The sequence below is a fragment of the Leptonychotes weddellii genome, chromosome 14 (assembly GCF_054177405.1).
Source record: "Leptonychotes weddellii isolate Sample4059 chromosome 14, ASM5417740v2, whole genome shotgun sequence".
Taxonomy (NCBI): domain Eukaryota; kingdom Metazoa; phylum Chordata; class Mammalia; order Carnivora; family Phocidae; genus Leptonychotes; species Leptonychotes weddellii.
Window position 1 is genome coordinate 72,865,555 of NC_138382.1, and position 22,082 is coordinate 72,887,636.

The 22,082-nt window shown below is 44.1% G+C and overlaps 1 protein-coding gene across 11 annotated transcripts in view; it reads left to right on the forward strand.

Annotated features, from left to right (window-relative positions):
• RALGPS1 (Ral GEF with PH domain and SH3 binding motif 1) overlaps window positions 1–22,082 on the forward strand; it is a 315,256-nt gene that overhangs the window by 56,410 nt on the left and 236,764 nt on the right. For 10 of the 11 annotated variants that reach the window (XM_081803618.1, XM_081803617.1, XM_081803622.1 and 7 more), the window contains exon 2: window positions 13,079–13,157. The exons of the other annotated variant lie outside the window; for it this stretch is intronic. The gene's annotated coding sequence lies outside the window, so the exon portion shown is untranslated. The remainder of the gene's footprint in view (window positions 1–13,078; window positions 13,158–22,082) is intronic. 11 annotated transcript variants of the gene reach the window in all.

Sequence of the window (22,082 nt, forward strand, 5' to 3'; positions counted from 1 at the left end):
AGTCTCAGAGTAGTGGAGATTAGCCGAGTATATATGGCCTATAAATGGTTGAGCCTTCACAACTTATTATAAAGCAATATTTTATTAATTCCATATGGTGCTTGAGTAAGAGCAGGAAACTAGACTGGAAAAGAAGTGATTTCTTTGCTAACTTGCTCAGGAGCTTAATTCATGAGCCATCAGGAGTTACACAATAGTGAGGGAAGGAATGATTATTACATTGTTGGGGCATTTGGCTTTCAATGCTGGAAAGAATTGCTAAGCTTGACCTCATGTTGCAGTGGAAACTCCAGATGAGTGTGAGTGAAAGGACAAAAACTGGAGTTAAAGACGGGAAGATGTATACTGAGCTCTGTCGTGGGATCTAGGAGAGGTGGGCTACAGGACTCAGGTTAGGAGGATGTAGGAGGCAGAACTTTCCCTGTCTACTTTCTATCTTTGTATGTGTAATGCCTGAGTCAGAGACAAAGGACTTTATTACTAGCATCAGCGTGTATGTCCATTTCCCTTCCCCAGAAATCCCATGGGGGTGATGCCGTGGGCCCAGATGGATGCTGTGCTTCTGTGTCACGGCTGAGAAACACTGATCTGGGGCACCTGTTGCTTTAGAGCAGGCAGTAAGTAAGCCCACTTTTCAGCCCTGAGGGAGATGTTGTCTCATCCCTCCAGGCACAACCCTGAAAAATGGCCTGGGTAAAGGCTGGTCAGGACCTTGCATTCTTGGCATGCCCAGCAGGACATGTTGGAGTGCCATAGACCATGGAGGAGTGAGTCCTCTAATAGGTGGTTGCCGGGATTAAATGGGATAATGTGTGTAGAGCAAGTGCCAATAAAAAGCTCTTGACCAGTGTTATCCCTTATAATGTCTGTGGGCTCTGAAAAGACGGGCCCAGTGATGACATAGTTATCACAGTGCTTCCATCTGGTTTTCAGTGTTTAGACAAGACAGAAAGTTCTGGAATTGACAGGATGCTGGGCAGACTGACAGGGAGAGAAAGGCTAACTCTCAATTGCTTATGTATAGCTCCTTTTCCTTTCCTTTCTTTTCTTTTGTTTTATACATTTTATACCCAGTACCTCCCTAGGGCATGTACTCTGCTGGCTCTTGGTAAATTATTTATAATTCTTTTTTCTTTTTCTTTCTTTTTTTTTTTTTTTTAAAGATTTTATTTATTTATTTGAGAGAGAGAGAGAATGAGAGACAGAGAGCACGAGAGGGAAGAGGGCAGAGGGAGAAGCAGACCCCTCGCCGAGCAGGGAGCCCGATGCGGGACTCGATCCCGGGACTCCAGGATCATGACCTGAGCCGAAGGCAGTCGCTTAACCAACTGAGCCACCCAGGCGCCCTATAATTCTTTTTTCTTATGTATAATCAGATGAAGTCTATTTCTTGAGCTTAATATTTGTGGTTTGCTTACTTTTAAATATAGTGAGTTTTTCTTAAGAAATTGGTTATTACTTGTTTATAACTATATTTAGCAAAATCCTTGATAATTGGCTCCAAATTAAAATGAAAGTTTAAATCTGTCTGACTTATAAGAGTACCATAAAAATGTAGAGCCTGGTGATGTTTAAAGATGAGCTCAACTTTCCAGTATTACAGAAGAGGAAGCTGAGGCAAGAGATGGGAAGGCAGTCACTGAGGAGTGGTCCCATGTGCTGAGTGACAGACGTGGTACTGGGCCTTCACCCATAGCCGTGTCTGAGAAGCCTTGAATCCATTAGGGTGAATAGAGAAGGGACCAAAGAGAATCTGTCTACACTTTTTGGGTAAATATCAGGCCAGGCCTCACCTGTCCTCATTTGAAAATGAACAAATAGGAGAAGGAACACTAGAGAGGATGCACTGAAAAGATCCTCAGTATCAAGGGAAATAAGCAAAGGCATGCGAGAAATAGAGGAAGAGCAAGCTTTGGGTAAAAGATTTCCCAGCTTCAAACATCATCTACTTTGTCCTCTCTGAGAAGTTCTAGATGCTGTGAAAGGTGAGATGATGAGTCAGCAGACGGAGATGAGGAAGGGCCTTGTGGACTCAGAGCACATAAGGAAATAAAGCACACGTTGCCAGCATCTGGAATTGTGGCACTCCCGAAAGTCAGGGAGTCAGGAGGAGGACAAACTGGTGCTCTCAGAAGGGACAAGAAAGCAACAGGGGAAACCCCAGATGTGGATGATGGACCAGATTGGAGCCCGGAACAAACGGCATAGAAGGAAGCCACAAGTTTTCTGAACAGAAGGACCCGAATCTGTAGATGATAAGGGCTCATCATGAACCAGACAAAATTAGCTACCACTTAAAATATCCAGGTGAAGTAATTTTTTCATTTCAGGAATAAGGAGAAGATACCATTAGCATCCTGGCAGAAGGATGAGGAAATTAAAGAAAAAAAAATTAGCTAGGCTCAGACTTATCTACAGCATACGTGCCAGAGGACAGTTGGGCAGTGCCCATTGGGTTCTGAGGGAAAACGTTGTGACCAAAGAATTTTATTCTCAGCCCAGTTTTAGTTCCCATTTGATGGTAACAGAAATTCTTTTCAATTGTGCAAGGACATACCTTGTGTGTAGCTTTTGCTACACCCGTGCACCATTCTGGGGGAAAATATCATTGGAAGGCATGCTCCTGTCACTGAGAGATGAATTAAAATAAAAGACCATCCATGGGTGGGCAAGTCAAAGAAGGAAAGGATTGGCAGTGAGATTGGGACCATTCAAATATAAAATGATTTCAAAGTAGTTGTTGTGATGATGATTATAAAATATAATACAAATGAAATGATCATTGAGAGAAGATATAACATGAAACCATAATTAACAGAAAAAGCAGGAATTCCTGCTTAAACCAGAGATCATGCACATGAGCATACTCTGCACTCTAAAGAACTATACAGATATGAGGGATAAAGGATTTGAAGGCAAGCTCCCTGCCTTCCAGTCTGCCTGGGCATGTGTTTCCTAGCTAATCAAATGCTGTGCAGGTATGCAGTATCCCGGGGGCCACTTTGGTGGTGACTCCTCCGGGCATCATCTTTTTGAACTGCCCTGGAGAGGTTTGCTTGGCACCATTTTTTTTTTAAAGATTTTATTTATTTATTTGAGAGAGAGAGCACAGTGGGAGAGGGAGAAACAGACTCCCCGCTGAGCAGGGAGCCCAATGCGAGGCTTGATCCCAGGACCCCGGGATCATGACCTGAACTGAAGGCAGCCGCTTAACTGACTGAGCCACTCAGGTGCCCCTGGCACCTTCATTCTGTAGGAGGGCATGTCACTGATAGAAATATAAAATGGTGTAGATTCTTTGGAAAACAATTTGACAGTTTCTCAAAAAATTAAACATTAAGTTACCTTGTGACTTAGTAATTCCATTCTAGGTATGTAACCAAGAGAATTGAAAATAGATGCTTACACTAAAACTTGCACAGGTATGTTCATAGCAGTAGCAGTGTTATCCATACTACCCAGAAATGGAAACAACCCAAATATCTGTCAGTTGATGAATGGATGAACAGATTGTGGTTTATCCATACAATGGAGTATTATTTAGCTATAAAAAGAATGAAGTACTGATTCATACTACAACATGGATGAACCTTGAAACATTCTAGAGAAACCAGACAAAAAAGGCCCATACTACATGATTCTGTTTTTATGAAATGTCTAGAAGAAGCAAATCCATAGACAGTAGATTAGTGGCTGCCAGGGACATGATGGAATAGGACTGAGTGCTAATGGGTACAGGGTTTCTTTTGGGGCTGATGAAAATGTTCTGGAATTAGGATATGGGGGATGACCATAGAACTTAGTGAATACGCTAAAACCTGCTGAGTTCTATAGTTTAAAAGGGTCCATTTTATGGTATGTAATTAGGACTTAATGAAAAAAAATAGTTATTTTCCTTATTTTTTTATTATTTATTATTTTCCCCATTTTAAAATTTAAATTCAGTTAATTAACATATAATGTATTGTTGGTTTCAGAGGTAGAGGTCAGTGATTCATCAGTCTTAGATAATATCCAGTGCTCATTACATCACATGCCCTCCTTAATGCCCATCACCCATTTATCCCATCCCCCGACCTCCCTCCCCTCCTGCAACCCTCAGTTTGTTTCCTATGATTAAGAGTCTCTTATGGGGGCGCCTGGGTGGCTCAGATGGTTAAGCGTCTGCCTTCGGCTCAGGTCATGATCCCAGGGTCCTGGGATCGAGTCCCACATCAGGCTCCCGGCTCAGCGGGGAGCCTGCTTCTCCCTCTGACCCTTTCCCCTCTCATGCTGTTTCTCTCTCGCTCGCTCTCTAAAAAATAAATAAATAAAATCTTAAAAAAAAAAAGAGTCTCTTATGGTTTGTCTCCCTCTCTGGTTTCATCTGGTTTTATTTTTTCCTCTCTTCCCCTATGACCCTCTGTTTTGTTTCTTAAATTCCACATATCAGTGAGATCATATGATAATTGTCTTTCTCTGATTGACTTATTTTGCATAAAACCCTCTAGTTCTGTCCACATTGTTGCAAATGGCAAGGTTTCATTTTTTGATGGCTGAGTAATATTCCAGTGTGTGTTACACACACACACACACGGATCACTACATTTGTATCTTTGGGGTGAATACCTAGTAGTGCAATTGCTGGGTAGTAGGGTAGCTCTATTTTCAACTTTTTGAGAAATCTCCATGCTGTTTTCCAAAGTGGCTGCACCAGCTTGCATTCCCACCAACAGGGTAAGAGCGTTCCCCTTTCTCTGCATCCTCGCCAACATCTGTCATTTCTTGAGTGGTTAATTTAGCCATTCTGACCGGTGTGAGGTGGTATCTCATTGTGGTTTTGATTTGTATTTCCCTGATGCTGAGTGATGTTGAGCATTTTTTTTATGTGTCTGTTGGCCATTTGTGTATCTTCTTTGGAGAAATATCTGTTCGAGTCTCCTGCCCATTTCTTGATTGGATTATTCTTTGGGTGTTGAGTTTGTTAAGTTCTTCATAGATTTTGGATACTAGCCCTTTATCTGATATGTCATTGGCAGATACTTCTCCCATTCTGTCAGTTATCTTTTGGTTTTGTCAACTGTTTCCTTTGCTGTGCAAAAGCTTTTTATCTTGATGAAGTCCCAATAGTTCATTTTTGCTTTTGTTTCCCTTGCCTTTGGAGATGTGTCTAGCAAGAAGTTACTGTGGGCCGAGGTCACAGAGGTTGCTGCCTGTGTTCTTCTCTAGGATTTTAATGGATTCCTGTCTCACATTTAGGTCTTTCATCCATTTTGAGTCTATTTTTGTGTGTGATGTAAGGAAATGGTCCAGTTTCATTCTTCTGCATGTGGCTGTCCAGTTTTCCCAACACCATTTGTTGAAGAGACTGTCCTTTTTCCATTGGATATTGTTTCCTGCTTTGTTGAAGATTAGTTGACTATAGAGTTGGGGGTCCATTTCTGGGTTCTCTATTCTGTTCCATTGATCTATGTGTCTGTTTTTGTGCCAGTACCATACTGTCTTGATGATTACAGCTTCGTAATGGAGCTTGAAGTCCGGAATTGTGATGCCACCAGCTTTGGTTTTCTTTTTCAATATCCCTTAGGATATTCAGTGTCTTTTCTGGTCCCATACAAATTTTAGGATTATTTGTTCCAGTTCTGTGAGTAAAGTTGATGGTATTTTGATAGGGATTGAATTGAATGTATGGATTGCTCTAGGTAGCATAAACATTTTAACAATATTTGTCCTTTCAATCCATGAGCATGGAACATTTTTCCATTTCTTTTTTTCTTTTTAAGATTTTATTTATTTCAGAGAGAGAGTGAGAGAAAGAATGAGTGGGAGGAGGGACAGAGGGAGAGGGAGAAGCAGACTCCCCACTGAGCAGGGAGCCCGATGCGGGGCTTGATCCCAGGACCATGACCTGAGCCGAAGGCAGCCGCTTAACTGACTCAGCCACCCTGTTTTTCCATTTCTTTGAGTCTTCCTCGATTTCTTCCATGAGTGTTCTATAGTTTTCTGAGTACAGATTCTTTCCCTCTTTGGTTAGGTTTATTCCTAGGTGTCTTATGGTTTTGGGTGCAATTGTAAATGGGATCAGCTCCTTAATTTCTATTTCTTCTGTCTCATTGTTAGTGTATAGAAATGCAACTGATTTCTGTGCATTGATTTTATATCCTGCCACGTTGCCGAATTCCTGTATGAGTTCTAGCAATTTTGGGGTGGAGTCTTGGGTTTTCTGCATAGAGTATCATGTCATCTGCAGAGTGAGAGTTTGACTTCTTCTTTACAGATTCAGATGCCTTTTATTTCTTTTTGTTGTCTGATTGCTGTGGCTAGGACTTCTAGTACTATGTTGAACAGCAGTGGTGATAGTAGACATCTCTGCTGTGTTCCTGACCTTAGGGGAAAAGCTCAGTTTTCCCCCACTGAGTATGATATTTGCTGTGGGCTTTTCATATATGGCTTTTATGATATTGAGGTATGTTCCCTCTGTCACTACACTGTGAAGAGTTTTAATCAAGAAAGGATGCTGTACTTTGTCAAATGCTTTTTCTGCATCTATTGAGAGGATTGTATGGTTCTTGTCCTTTCTTTTATTTATGTAGTGTATCACATTGATTGACTCATGGATTTTGAACCACCCTTGCAGTCCAGGAGTAAATCCCACTTGGTCGTGGTGCATAATCCTTTTAATGTACTGTTGGATCCTATTGGCTAGTATTTTGGTGAGAAGTTTGGCATCCATGTTCATCAGGGATATTGGTCTGTAATTCTCCTTTTTGGGGGGGTCTGTGATTTGGGATCAGGGTAATGCTGACCTCATAAAAACAGTTTGGAAGTTTTCCTTCCATTCTGATTTTTTGAAACTGTTTCAGAAGAATAGGTATTCTTTAAATGTTTGGTAGAATTCCTCTGGGAAGCCATCTGGCCCTGGACTTTTGTTTGTTGGGAGATTTTTGAATACTGCTTCAATTTCCTTGCTGGTTATGGGTCTGTTCAGGTTTTCTATTTCTTCCTGTTTCAGTTTTGGTAGTTTCTACATCTCTAGGAATGGACCCATTTCTTTCAGATTGCCTATTTTGTTGGCATATAGTTGCTCATAACATGTTCTTTTTTTTTTAAAGATTTATTTATTTATTTATTTATTTGACAGAGAGAGACACAGTGAGAGAGAGAACACAAGCAGAGGGAGTGGGAGAGGGAGAAGCAGGCTCCCCGCTGAGCAGGGAGCCCGATGCGCGGCTCAATCCCAGGACCCTGAGATCATGACCTGAGCCGAAGGCAGACGCTTAATGACTGAGCCACCCAGGCACCCCTCATAATATGTTCTTATAATTGTTTGTATTTCTTTGGTGTTGGTTGTGATCCTCTCCTCTTTCATTCATGATTTTATTTATTTGGGTCCTTTCTCTTTTTGATAAATCTGGCCAGGGGTTTATCAATCTTCATAATTCTTTCAAAGAACCAGCTCCTAGTTTCATTGATCTGTTCTACTGTTCTTTTGGTTTCTATTTCATTTTTAGATTTTGGTGATCACAAATTCTTTTAGTTTCTGTTTGTCCTGGAAGATTTTTATCACTCCTTCTATTTTGAATGACATCCTAGCTGGGTAAGGTATTCTTGGCTGCATATTTTTCTTATTTAGCACCTTGAACATATCATGCCAGTCCTTTCTGGCCTGCCAGGTCTTTGTGGATAGGTCTGCTGCCAATCTAATGTTTCTACCATTGTAGGTTACAGACCTTTTCTCCTGAGCTGCCTTCAGGATTTTCTCTTTGTCTCTATGATTTATAAGTTTCACTATTATATGTCGGGGTGTTGACCTATTTTTATTTATTTTTTGGGGGGGTTCTCTGTGCGTCCTGGACTTGGATGCCTGTTTCCTTCCCCAGATTAGGTAAGTTTTCCGCTGTAATTTGCTCCAATATACCTTCTGCCCCTCTCTCTCTTTCCTCTTCTTCTAGGATCCCAATTGTTCTAATACTGTTTTGCTTTATAGTGTCACTTATCTCTCGAATTCTTCCTCGTGATCCAGTAGTTATCTCTTTTTCTCAGCTTCTTTATTCCCCATCATTTTGTCTAATATATCACTAATTCTCTCTTCTGCCTCATTTATCCTAGCATTCAGAACCTCCATTTTTTTATTGCATCTCATTAGTAGCCTTTCTGATTTCAACTTGGTTAGATTTTAGTTCCTTTATTTCTCCAGAAAGGGATCCTCTAGTGTCTTCTGTGCTTTATTCAAGCCCAGCTAGTATCTTTATAATTGTTATTCTGAACTCCAGTTCTGACGTCTTACTTATGTCCATACTGATTAGGTCCCTGGCAGTTAGTATTGCCTCTTGTTCTCTTTTTTGAGGTGAGTTTTCCCGTATTGTCATTTTTGCAGAAAGTGGTCATTTTTCTATTTGTAGAGTTGCAGCTATTCTTTTCTTTGATCTCTGGTTGAGTTCGCAGGTGTTCAGAATGATTTGATAGCTATCTAGCTGAATTCCTGGGACCAGAGGAAACTAAGGTCTCCTACTCCGCCATCTTGGACTCCTCCTCCTCTTTTCTTTATTATTAAATGTTCATTGTAGAAAAGTAAGAAAATAAAGATAGGCCAAAAAAATTAAAAAGCAGCCATTATCTCTTTTTTTCTTTCTTTTATTGTTGAAATATAGTTGACATATACAATGTTGTATTAGTTTTCAGTGTATGAAATAGTGATTAGTGATTTGACAATTCTATACATTACTCAGTGTTCATCATGATAAATGTAATTACCATCTGTCACAATGCAGTGTTATTACAATATTATTGAGTGTATTCCCTATGCTGTACTTTTTACCTCCGTGACTTATTTAATACTGGTACAGTACTTTGTACCTCTTCATCCTCTTTATCTATTTTGCTTGTCACCCATCCATTTCCCCTCTGGCAACCATCAGTTTTCTGTATTTAAGAGTCTGATTTTTTTGTTTTGTTTAGTTTTTTAGGTTCCCCATGTAAGCAAAATCATATTGTATTTGTTTTTCTCTAATTTCACTTAGCATGATATCCTCTAGGTCCATCCATGTTGTCACAGATGGCAAGATCCTTTTCTTTTTTATGGATGAATAATATTCCATTGTGTATATATGTATGCTGTATTTTCTTTATCCATTCATCTATCAATGATACTTGGGCTGCTTCCATGTCCTGGCTGTTGTAGATAATGCTGCAACAAACATACGAGTGTATATATCTTTTTCAGTTAGTGTTTTTGTTTTCTTTCGGTAAATACCCAGTAGTGGAATTACTGGATCATATGGTATTTCTATTTTTAATTGTTTGAGAAACCTCCATAAGTGTTTTTCACAGTGGCTGCATCAATTTACATTCCTATCAGCAGTGCACGAGGGTTCGCTTTTCTCCACATCCTTGCCAACACTTGTTATTTCCTGTCTTTTTGATACTAGCCATTCTGACAGGTATGAGGTGATATCTCATTACGGTTTTGATTTGTATTTCCCTGATGATGAGTGATGTTGGGCATCTTTTCATGTGTCTGTTGGCCGTTTGTGTATTTTCTTTAGAAAGATACCTATTCAGATCCCTTACCCATTTAAAATCCAATTATTTGGGGTGTTTTTGGTGTTGAGGTATATAAGTTCCTTATATACTTCGGATATTAACCCTTATTGGATATGTCATTTGCAACTATCTTCTCCCATTCACTGTGTTGCCTTTTTGATTTGTTGATGAATTCCTTTGCTGTACAAATGCTTTTTATTTTGGTGTTGACTTATTTTATAAGTAAAAGGTTGAACCTCATAATCCCCTTCACCTCTTTCACCCATGCCCCCATCCCCACCTCTGGTCTGGCAACCACCAGTTCTTTGTATTTAAGAGTCTGGGGTTTTTTGTTTGTTTGTTTTTGTTTTGTTTTGTTTTGTTTTGTTTTTTAAGATTCTGCATATAAGTGAAATCATATGGTGTTTATCTTTCTCTGTTTGACTTATTCACTTAGCATAATAACCCCTCTGTGTCCATCCATGTTGTTGCAAATGGCAAGATTTTATTCTTTTTTATCAGCCATCATCTTATTATTAATACTTGGGGTATATATGTCCAGACTTTTTCTATGTGTCTGTCTCAAAGTTGGATTGATAGACCATTTTATGCTGCTTTTCCTGTCATGAGTTGAGTGTTAGGATGGGCAGAGTCCATGGGCATAATCCACAAGCATGTTCTTTTATTAGTGCTGTAGCCTCTTGTTAGGGTGTTTATGTTGGAAACAGTATTTCTCTGCAAATGGAAACAGTATACGTTTTGAAGTCCAAAGACCTCGGGTCCTGCTCTGACTCCCCTTAGGTTTGTGAGCTTGAGAGAGGCACTTAATTTCACTCTCCTCATCTTTACAAGGAACTGTAATACTTACTTTAGTGATATCTTATCTGCCAGGATGGTTAAAATGAAAAACGAAAACAAAACCGTATCCTGGGCTGGGGAGGATGTGGAGCAGCTGGAACTCCCTGCCCTGCTGGTGGGGGCGTAAACTGCGTTAGCCACTTTGGAAAACCGTCATCTACTGAAGCTGACCATACACTTACTTATGACCTAGCAGTTCCACTCCAAGGTATCAACCCTACAGAAAGGCATACAAATGTGTACTAAATGTCATGCTCAAGAATGTTTAGAGCAGCACCATCTGTCCTTGCCCAGACTGGAAAATTCCAGTGTCCATCAGCAGTAGAATGGACAAATACATGTGGTAAACTCCCACAGTGGACAACTGTAGTCAGTAAGAGTTAATGAATAACAATTCAATGAAAAATCAGGATGAATTTCACAGATACAGTGTTCATTCAGACACAAAGATTATAAATTATGTGATCCCATTCATATAAGGTTTAAATGGAACTAATCTATGCTGTTAGAAATCAGAATAGTGGCTACCCTTGGGGGCAGGTAGTGATAGAAGGGGGTGCAGTGGGTTTTGGGGGGGTGCTGGTGATGTTCTCTCTCTCCATCTGGCTGCTGGTTACATGGATGTATTCACTCTGAGAATTCTTTGACCTGTGTACTTACATTGTGTGCACTTTTTTGTACATATATTGCACATCTATAAAAAGTGTATTTAAGTAGGCTCCATGCCCAGGGTGGAGCTTGAACTCACGACCCTGAGATCAAGTCGCATGCGCTACCAACTGAGCCTGCCAGGTGCCCCTGTAAAAAGTGTATTTAAAACACTGAAAAAGGGGCGCCTGGGTGGCTCAGGTGGTTAAACATTTGCCTTCTGCTCAGTCATGATCTCAGGGTCCTGGGATCAAGCCCTGTGTAGGGCTCCCTGCTCACTGGGGAGCCTGCTTCTCCCTCTCCGTCTGCCCCTCTCCCAGCTCATGCTCTCTCTCTCTCTCTCCCCTCCCCTTTCTCTCTCAAATAAATAAAATCTTTAAAAAAAACACTGAAAAAAAGAAGCATATGAGTCACATGCTCCTATTAAAACTTAATAATGAGAATGAAAATTTTTTGTATTGTTGATGAATAATATAATTATTTTAACTTATTTCATCTTTCCTACTGTGATCATTTGTTTTATAATATATGTAACACGGTACATTAGAATGTATATTTAATTTACAAATAAACGTATGTATTTTAGAGATGTTGGCTTAATATTTCTCACCTGTTGGTAGTGAAGAATCAGGAGGTTTGGTGAGCTGTGGCTCAGGGTCGTAACAAGGGGACAGCCTGAGCAGAGCCTGGCTGCGGGAAGCAGGTGGGAAACAGGTGGACGAGTGGATGAGCCTCAAGAAGTTCAGTGGGTGTTCTTTGTTTGGGTTGGTTTCCTTGTTGCTGGAGCATAAAGTGTGAGACACAGGGAGGTGGTAGTGAAGCTGGAGAGGGAAGCAGGGGCCAGGCCTCCACGGGCAAGGGCTGCAGGGAAGCTCTGAACGGTGAGAGGACAAAAGCAAGGGGCCAGCAGAAGAAAGGAGCCAGTGGAGGAGGCCAGAGAGACTAAGGGGATGGGAGGAGACAGAGCAACAAAGTCATTATTAGGGACTGAGAGCTGAGTTTCCGGAAAGAGGGACTAGTGAACCATGTTAAAAGCTACCAGGAGGTGGGAGAGCCTGAGGCCACTGGCCTAAGCAAATTGGGAGGTCTTGGTGGCCTAGGAGGGAGCAGCACCACTGGTTAGGTAGAGTGTTACCATGTGGATGGTAGTGAGATGGTATGGTACTAAGGTCAGGGTGTCTGATGGGAAGCAGCCTGGAGTTCAAGGGTCAGAGCCCTTTGGAAGACTGGGGAGAATGGCAGGTGTTCTCAGATAGAGGGTAGGACCAAGAGAGTGGAAGAGATTGGGGTTGCCAGGAAGGGGGTTGCTGGCCCTGGTTGGCCCTGGGTCTCAGGCAGCCAGCTGCTTCTCTCAGAGGTGGGAGCAGAGGACCAGGAGAAGATGCAGAGACATTTAAGTTAAAGGAGGGGCCTAGGAGAGCTGAAGTCAACTTTTCTTAGTGATGGAGGTGGTGCAGCCGCCCACCTGGGTGTGGAGTGAGGTGTGGAGGTGTGGAGAAAGAGGGTGCTTTGGAGGATAGAAACCAGCGATGGGGGGCCTTTTCAGGCACCCTGTGCAGGATGCTTGTCTGTGTCAGCGGGTCACCGTCGGGACATGCCAGGCACTCCCTTGTTATACACACTCTTTTTTCAACAGCCTTGTGCTCTGAGGGCAGGGGTGTTTGTTTCTGGGCACTCCTGAGCTCCTTCCCTGCTGGGGTAGTGCCTGAGGCCGTGACTGGTACTTTGGGCCTGCCGGAATGCATTTTCCCATGGAGCCAATGTGTTCTTTGGGATTGATTCCCCAGGCAAACCCATACCATAGCATGTGTCCAAAGCATGGTGGGAAAGGAGAATAGTGACCAAAGAAGTTTAAGTTGATTTTGATACATTTAGGACAGGCTTTGCTACCTGGTAGGCTAATGGTGATATCAAATATTGATCTATGGGAAAAGTATTTGACATTTCAAAGAACAGGTTGAAATCAGATCTTCGAGTGCTAAAGTTGGTCTGACCTTGCTGAGCTTTGAAAAACAAGTCTTACCATATTGGAACATCTATGTCAATGGAGTTATTCCTCCTACTTTTACAGCGGCTACTGTTTGGAAAGAGACGTGCTGGGATGGTATATCCTATTGGCCTGGGATTATGAAGCCCATCATGTATTCCTGGTAAGTTGGTTTATGGACCTTAGTGAAATGTGCTTTCTGGAGCATAGGGCCATGATGGACAGGCGCTGGAAGGGGCACGCTGGGACCGGTGATCTGGGTGGCGGTGCAGCCAGAGATGGTGTCTGCGGGGCTGAGGAGCTGCAGGGCGGCTCTTGGGGCATCAGGCATCCTCAGCCATGTGTGCAGAGGGTGTTTTAGGGATTCCTTTGCCAGATTAAACTCTGAGGTGTTCTCTGTTGGTTCTTGTATCAAGGGCTTTCCCTTTCTTCCTCCACCTCCTACTTGTGCAAAACCTCTCGTTGCTGCCCTGTCATGCTGTCACCCATTTGCTTCTGGTGGTCAGAAGACAGACGTTCTGTGTCTGACTCCCCAGTAGCTGGGTGACCTCCTTTCTCAGCCTCAGTCAGGGCCCCCTCCCCCCGCCAACAGACCCCTGTCCTCTCTTTCCAGTACAGCTACCCACCACTTCCAGCTGTCCTTGCCTCAGACCCTCCCTTCATCAGAAAGGCCAGCTCTTGTGTGAGGTGCTTCACCGAGGGAGGAAGGGTGAAGGCCAAATGAGATGTGGTCATTGTCCTCAAGAGACTTCACTCTATAGGTCAACCCCCTGCCGCCCTCTTGCCCGCCCCCATTCTCGCTCCCTGAGAGTCTGCCCATCCTATCTGGCACCTCTTGTGAGAAGGTTTTTCTGCTGCTGCTCTCCTCCATGTCATTTCATTTCATTTCAATTTTTATTTATTTTATCTTATTAAAAGATATTATTTATTTATTTGTGAGAGAGAGAGAGCACGAGCCAGGGAAGAGGCAGAGAGAGGGAGAAGCAGACTCCCTGCTGAGCAGAGGGCCTGATGCAGGGCTCTATCTCAGGACCCTGAGATCATGACCTGAGCTGAAGGCAGATACTCAACCAACTGAGCCACCCAGGTGCCCCTATTTTATTTATTTATTTTTAAAGACTTTATTTATTTGAGAGAGAGAGCAAGTGTACGCATGAGCAGGGGGAAGGGCAGAAGGGGAGGGAGAAGCAGACTCCCCACGGAGCAGGGAGCCTGATGCAGGGCTCCATCCCAGGACCCTGAGATCATGATCTGAGCTGAAGGCAGATGCTTAACCGACTGAGCCACCCAGGCACCCTGCTCTCCTTCCTTTTAAACCCTTGTGACACATGTTTTAATTTCCTCATGGCCCTGGCTACATTCTGCATTGCATCGTGCTTTTGTGATATACCCCGTACCTCCCATCTTACCTCCTTGACTAGACTTTAAGGCAGAGGTTGTGTCTTGCTCATTATTGTATCTCATGCAGTTCCTTGTTCAGTACCTTACACACTGTAGATGCTCAATAAATGTTACTAGACTGAAACCGACTTGGACTCTTTTATGGCTCTCAATATCCATCCGCTTTGTGGCCATGGTCCTAAGGTCTTGAGACAACATAAAAGAATAAAACGGGGAGTGGCAGAGAGTGTTTGCCTAAAAGAATCCTAAGAGATTCTTTTCAGGTAGGAACAGTCACAAAAAAGTTAAAAGCTGAAATATTACAATATTTTTCAGATTCTTCTAGTAGCCTTACCCTTCTGTCAACCCATTATTACAAAAGAGGCAGAAGGTGAAGTTTCTGATGCTTTCCTACCAGGGATTCAGTCTTCCTTGATGTTGCATGATAAATTACAACACAAGTAATTCATATAGTGCTTAGTAGAAGCACTTTCTCTGAAGCTTACCTACTGGTGGGATTGGTTCCCCTAAGGAGGATGCTGGAGACAACTGCTGGTTTAGAGGTGGGAGCACACGACAAAACAGACTCAGAGAAGTGATTTCCGTGAAGTCACACAGCAAGTTAGTGGCAGAGCTGAGATTGGACTCTAGGTCAGTCTTGTTCTAGAAATGGAGCTCCTCTCCTGGTCTGTGCTTTTTCTGATTAGAACTGGATTCCAGGATGAGGTGGCTGGCTGGCTCAGTCGGAAGAGCTTGCGACTCTTGATCTCAGAGTTGTGAGTTTGAGCCTCATACTGGGTGTAGAGATTACTTGAAAATAAATAAAAATAAATAAACTTAAAAAAATTAAAAGAAAAAAAGACTAAAAAAAACCAAAACTGGATTTCAGGAGAGGGGCTGTGGCTGCCCACTTGCGGTTCATGGGGGATCTGGGCAGGCTTGCACCCAGCCTCTGCAGGGGGAGAGGACTCCTCTCTCCTGTCATCACCTGGGTGGGGACCAAAGGGCAGAGGATTTCCTCCCTACTTCTCAGCAGGAAGATCCCTGTTCAGCAGCGTATTTCACTTGAGCTCTCTTGAACAAAGGCTCTCAGGTTGTCCAGGGCCTCAGGCTTGCTACTGCTGCAGGAGCTTAGGCGGTCTGCCATGAACAGGGGCTACAAGAACCTGTGTCCTTCAACAGGCAAAGACAAATGACAACACATTTTCAGGGACTTGGTTGTAGAAAGGAGGAAAGCCAAACTTCACACTTGGAGCAGTAGCTTCTTTGAGGCAGGAAGAATGGAGAGGACACTTAAGAACTTTAATTCACAAGGAAGGAACTCCCAAAGGGATGAGATGGAAGTGTACCAGAGGCTTTCTGGAACTAAAGAACGTGGCTTTTGAATTCAAGGATCAATAGAAGAGTTGAAATTAGTGGTTTGGAAGGCCAAAGAGAAGAAATGTCTCATAACCCAGAACAATTATACAAAGAAATGGAAATAATGAATTAACATGTGGGACACTTAGAGGCCTTACCCAGGAGACCTGGCACAGGGGTAATAGAATAGAAGTTCCAGGAGGAGAAAAAGGAACAGATGGAGGAGTAATAGAAAAACAGTAGAGGGAAATTTCAGTGAGCTATAGAAAGACGTGATTCTTCAGATTCAGTGGATTCATCCAGTTCACACTAAAGCCAACACTTACTCTTGTTTTCTAGTAAAATTCCTAAACTCCAAGAAGAAAGAAAAACCTTAAAATTTTGTAAGAAGAAAGAGCAGGTTTTCTAAGGAAAGAGAATTAGATTCTCACTGGGCTTCCCATATGTAACCCTGCAGGTGGGAAGGCAGTGGCCTGGTGTCTACAGGCTGTTCACGGGAGAGGGGCCCCGGTCCTCTGTATACCCAGCCCAGATGCCACTCGTGGGTTATTGCAAAAGAAAGGCATTTCAGACACGTGATGGCATAAAACATACAGTATCTGTTCAGTGTAGCTGAGAAAATGCTCTGTCAAGCTCTCCAGCAGAAACACAGTGAAAGCAGGGCAGAGATGATGAGATGGGACAAGAGTGCAGGAAGGAGTGTGCCTGTCAGGGCATATGCTTTAATCTCAGGGCTAGTGCTGCTTCAAGATGGGTTTTATTGTGTTGAGTTCTTAATAATCTTTAAGCTACAAGAGAACTGTATGGGAAAACATAATAGGCTGAAAATTAAAAATTCTAAACCATCTTTGCAGAACCTATGGCTTTGGAAGAAGGGCTGAGAGTGGGGAAATAAGTGGTCCACTTTTAGGACACTTAAACAGAGCAAATGAAACATAGAGGCATAGTTGTTTGCTTGTGTTCTGGAAGGAAAAATGTTCAGTTTTGACTTTTGGGGATCAGAAGGTGTATTAGGACGAGATTTGGTTGCATATAGTAGATAGCGCCTGCATAACAATGGCTTAAACAATAAGGGTGTATATGTTTTCATCTCATGAAAAAGTAAAGAGGTGGGCAGTCAAGGACTGGTATGGTGGAATCAAAGTCATTCCAGACCCAGGTTCCTTATATCTTGCTGCTCTTCCATCCGTAGCAGAGTGCCTTCTGATTCAAGGTGGCTGCTTGAGCTGCAGTCATCACATCTGCATTCCACAAGCCAGAAGGAGACAGACGGGAGAAAGGGTGTGCCCTTTCCCTTCCAGACACTTCTCAAAAGTCTCACACAGAACTAACATTTACACCTCATTGAGTAGAGCTTAGCCACACTGAGCTGCAAGGAAGCATAGGGTGTGCTTAGCTAAAAATAGGAGTTCTCGTGCTAAAGAAGAAAGGGAGAAAAGAAAGAAGTTGAGCTCTCTGCCTCAAAAGATTATCACTAACAGAATGTGAATTAAAACAAGTTTTCTTTTCTTTTTATTTTTTAAAAAAGATTTTATTTATTTGTCAGAGAGGCAGAGAGAGAGAGAGCACAACCAGGGGGAGCAGCAGGCAGAGGGAGAAGCAGCTTCCCCGCCGAGCAAGGAGCCTGACGCGGGACTTGATCCCAGGACCCTGGGACCATGACCCGAGCCGAAGGCAGATACTTAACCGACTGAGCCACCCAGGCGTCCCTCTTTTTTACCTTTTTAATTGGCAAAAAGTTACAAAGATTGATAAAACCAGCCATAGCCAGTAAATGGGGAAGTGGGTCATCTCGTACATTGCTGGTAGGTGTATGAATTGTTCTAACTTTTGGGGAACATAATCTGAAAATATCTAATAAATATTAAAAAATCCCTAATCTGGAAACCCATCAGTATACTTCTAGGAGTCTGTCCTGCAGAAATAAAGCACCAGTGCAAAAAGCAATACAAAGCTGTTTTCTGCACTGCTGTTTGGAGTGGCAGAAAGGTGGGAGGAATGGGAGCACCTGTCAGCGATGGCTTAGGCAGTGATTACAAAGGAGGCAGGTTTCACTCTTCTGACCTCAGAGAAGGCCACAACCTGTAGTAGGTTTCAAAGATAAATTGCATAATAACGTCTCCAGCAGGGGTTGCAAACTGGTGGCCCATGGTGGCAGATAATTCCTTGTGCTGGGCAGTGTTAAGTGTTTTACACAGTGAACTTACTCTCTTCTCACAACGAAGTTGCAAGGTAGGTACTATTGGATCACCTATTTTCAGAGGAGGAAATTGAAGCACAGAGTGGCTAAATAACTTATGGTCACCCAGCCAACAGATGCTGGGCCCAGGATGTGACTAGGGCTCCAAAATCTGAACTTTTATCAGCTCTGCTACCCACTGTCTAATCTCCCTCTTGGTTGCTTTGTGTGGCCTGTTTAGTGCTTTACAAATGTTCAAAATGGAAAGCTCTAGGTAGTGTAGTTAGCCACTGGCCCCATGTATCCTCATTCTGTTATTCCTGCAGTTTCACCAGTGACATGATCTGCCCGGGCCCCGCAGCCCTTGAGGTATGACCTTGGTTTCTGGTATGAGTCCCATTTGGTTATGTGTATTTATGTTGCTTGGTGGAAAAGCTTGGAGGAATACACCTTGCTGCTTGCTGCTGTTACCTTTGGTGGCTGGAATGGGAAGAGCGGTAGGGGGAAAGTGGGTTGATGGCTTTTATTTGTACATCCTATTGGGTTTGGCTTATAGCAACAGGGATCTGTTGCTTTTGTAGTTCAAATAGGAAGTCCAATAAAGTATAATTTAAAAATAATTAAATATCAAGAAACAACCCAGGAAAGTAACTGTACCTTTCTGTTATTTCTTTTGAGACTATCTTTATAAATGTCACTGTTTAAGCAAGGAGACTTGAGTTTTCCTTTCTGTAAGATGAAGGTTCAGGCCATCAGTTGTAACATCTGACACCTTCTGACTTTTGAGCATCTCGTTCTGGAACCTAAACATAAATAGACAACAGCACAAAGGTTGCTCAGGAAAGGGTTTGTGAGCCATGGAAGCCATGGGCCGGCTCCTAACACAGCTTGCATGACCCTCTTACTGGATGTCTTGGAGAGTGTTGGTCCAGGGAGGAAGACGAACACATGATTCAGGACAACCGTGACGAGTGCCATGGAGGAGAAGTCTGGGTGCTCTAAAAGCCTGTAGAAGAAAGACATAACAGAGGGGGTCACAGAAGGGTTCTTGGAGGAAGTAATATCTAAAATGAGACTGGAAAGGAGAGCAGGAAGGAGCCAGAAGAGGAGGGAGGAGGATTCTTTCACGGCCCCTGTTTACACCTGGCTGTGAGAGGCAGCAGGATAGATGTGGCCACTGGTGAGCTCCAGAGACATTTTGGCACCTGTTCTTGTCTGCACATCTGTCCTTCAGTGGCTGGATGCCACTTCTGAGGGGCTGGCGGGGAGACTGCATGCTCCCTGCACAGAATGTGCTCCCCCACAGGCAGGGCCTATATTTCTCAATGGGTTTGGTACCTCTCAGTCCCCCCTTGCATTCCTCTGTGGGGACCACAGCCCTGACCACTTGAGTGGGTTGGAATGCAAGGAATCAGAAGGAAGCACACGGAAAGCAAGAACAGCAAGGATAAGACGTGATGTTCAGATGGGGCTGTTGCTGGTTGGGTGTGTTGAAGGTGTCTGTACGGAGCCTGGGAGTGATCCTGGCTGGAGGGATTGTTAAGGCAAGTCTCACCTGCTTTTAGCTGAGGCCGCTCCCAGGAGGTCGCTTCCACCTGGGTCCTGCCTGAACTGACCCTGAGCGGGAAGCCAGAGTGTTGCTGTTCCCCGCCCCCCCCCACCTCCCGGCATCAGCCCCAAATATTCACACCACTTCTCCTTCCTTCCTGCACTCTCCCCAGTACCCGCCGGAGAGCCTTCTCTCCTTGAAGTCCTTTTGTGCAGTCCTTGAGCCTTTTTGGGGGGCAGCAGAACCACGTGGTTGGGCGTGCTGTTGGGGTGGTTTAAGCTTCGCAGTCTTGCTCTGACCTTGCCCCTTTTCACAGTAGGTTGGGGGAGTAGTTCATCCATTTTTGTTGAGAACACAGCCGACTGCTGGGTACCATGCTGGGAACTGAGGCTCAAATAACTGAGAACTTCCTGTGCGGGGCACTGTAACAACACTTACCACAGAGACGCCTCAGCTCAGAGACTTAATACCTGTGGAGCTCCTCAGTGCCGCCTGGTGCTGCTAGTCCTCACAGTAGCCACACGAGGTGGCTTGGAGAGGCGCTTGCCCGCCGTCACGTGGGTGGTAGGTGGTAGAGCTGCATTCAAACCCAGAACACTGGACTTGCAGGTGCCGTCTCTGGGGGCGAATGAGATAGCTGTGACTCACCTCACAGAGCTTGTGGCTGAGCGGGCAGATGCCCAGGGAAAGCAGCGATTCCCGGTCAGGGTGACAGGTGCCGTGGTGGCCCAAGTGGAGGGCACACAGTGGAGGGGCCCTGCATAGACTGAGAACCAGAAGGACGGAGAAGGGACAAATGCCCCAGGCAGAGTGTGATCAGTGTCACCTCTCCGTCACCTGGGGGTTATCCCTCAGTCTCCTCTGGGCTTTGATGAAGAGGCACTGGTTTAGTGGTCTGCACGCATGCTCAGTTAGTGATTATTATTGAGGGCAGGTATGTAGCTGTTCATCCCAGCCAGACTCTTGGGACCTTGTTTCTTAGGCACTGCCCACTGGGGAAGACCCCTCCTCTTCCACGGACTGAGTAACCTGAAGTTGTCACTCTGAATTCCCCAACCTTCTTGGGGGCACATGTGCAGATGGCCTGGTTTTATGGATCTGTGCCACCCGACCTACTCTCCACGTCTGCCCCTCGATACATTTGGCTGTCCCATAGGACGGCTCCGTTGCAGTTACACATGAATGAAACATTACAAAACTATGATAGAAAACCCAAGCTAAATAAATCCCACCATGACCCTGTCATCCCAACAAATCGAACTGCATTTTCCTTCTAGTCCCTGTCCACAGGGCAGGTGGCGTTTTGTACAATTGTGCACCCTGCCTTTCCATCCTTGACATGGTTGGAAATGGCCACCAGGTGGTGCCAAAGCACCAGGCACCCAACTCCACCCTCCTAAGTGTGGGATACCTGGCTGTGAGCCATCCCGAAGTGCTTGTCTGTGGAAGTTCACTTTCAGTTTTCTCTCCACATGCTGTGTAGCTCACAGCATTATTTTATCACTTATTTTATTTTTATTTATTTATTTATTTGAGAGAGAGAGAATGAGAGAGAGCACATGAGAGGGGGGAGGGTCAGAGGGAGAAGCAGACTCCCCACTGAGCAGGGAGCCCGATGCGGGACTCGATCCAGGGACTCCAGGATCATGACCTGAGCTGAAGACAGTTGCTTAACCAACTGAGCCACCCAGGTGCCCTTATCACTTATTTTAAAAGAAATCAAACAATACTGACATGTACAAAAAGTAGAAAGTGAAAGTGCCGTACACTTTTTTAAAAAAGATATTTATTTGTCAGAGAGAAAGAGAGAGTGCGCGCACATGCAGGGGGAGCAGGAGAGGGAGAAGCAGACTCTGCGCTGAGCAGGGAGCCGGATGCGGGGCTCAATCCCAGGACCCTGGGAAGGCAGACCTGAGCCGAAGGCAGCCGCTTAACTGAGCCACATCCTGAGAGTGCCGTACACTTTCAGAGGCAATGATACTAATAGTGGAGTGTGTGTCCGCTTTAGTGCATAAGTGTTGGAAAACATGTCCAGATGTCACTTTCTCAGCACTTCTTAGACCTCCGCATTTAAAATCGTAACCCCTCTTCCCCCTCTGCCTCGCCCCTAGCCCTGCTTTACTTTTTTCCTCTCTTACCACCAGCCAACACTCATATTTCACTGCATGCTTTATTTATTGTCTGCCGCCTCCGCTAGAACGTACTGGGGGACTTGCAGCTTTTTCTTTGCTGCTCTGTGCCCAGCCCCTAGAACAGTATCTGACACATACTAGACTTTCAGTGCATACTTGCCGGATGAATTAATAAGGGTGGCTGTATCCTGAATTGGTGGACATCTTTCTCTGTCCATAGATACTGATCCATCTCATCGTTTTAAACCACTGCTTAGGGTCCCCCTGAATGGATGTGCCCCAGCTGCATGTACTGAAACACACTGATAAGGTTTTCCAGTGTTTTCCTCCTGTCTTTGCGGGTGGTGGTGCAGCCAGTGACCTTGCTGGAACATGCTCTCGCCTTGCCTGTCTGATGATTTCCTTGCTTTGCTCAGACTCTGGGTAAAGTGCTTCACAAACAGCCTCTCGTGTTGTCCTCACACCCACGAGAAAGGTGCTGCTGAGAGC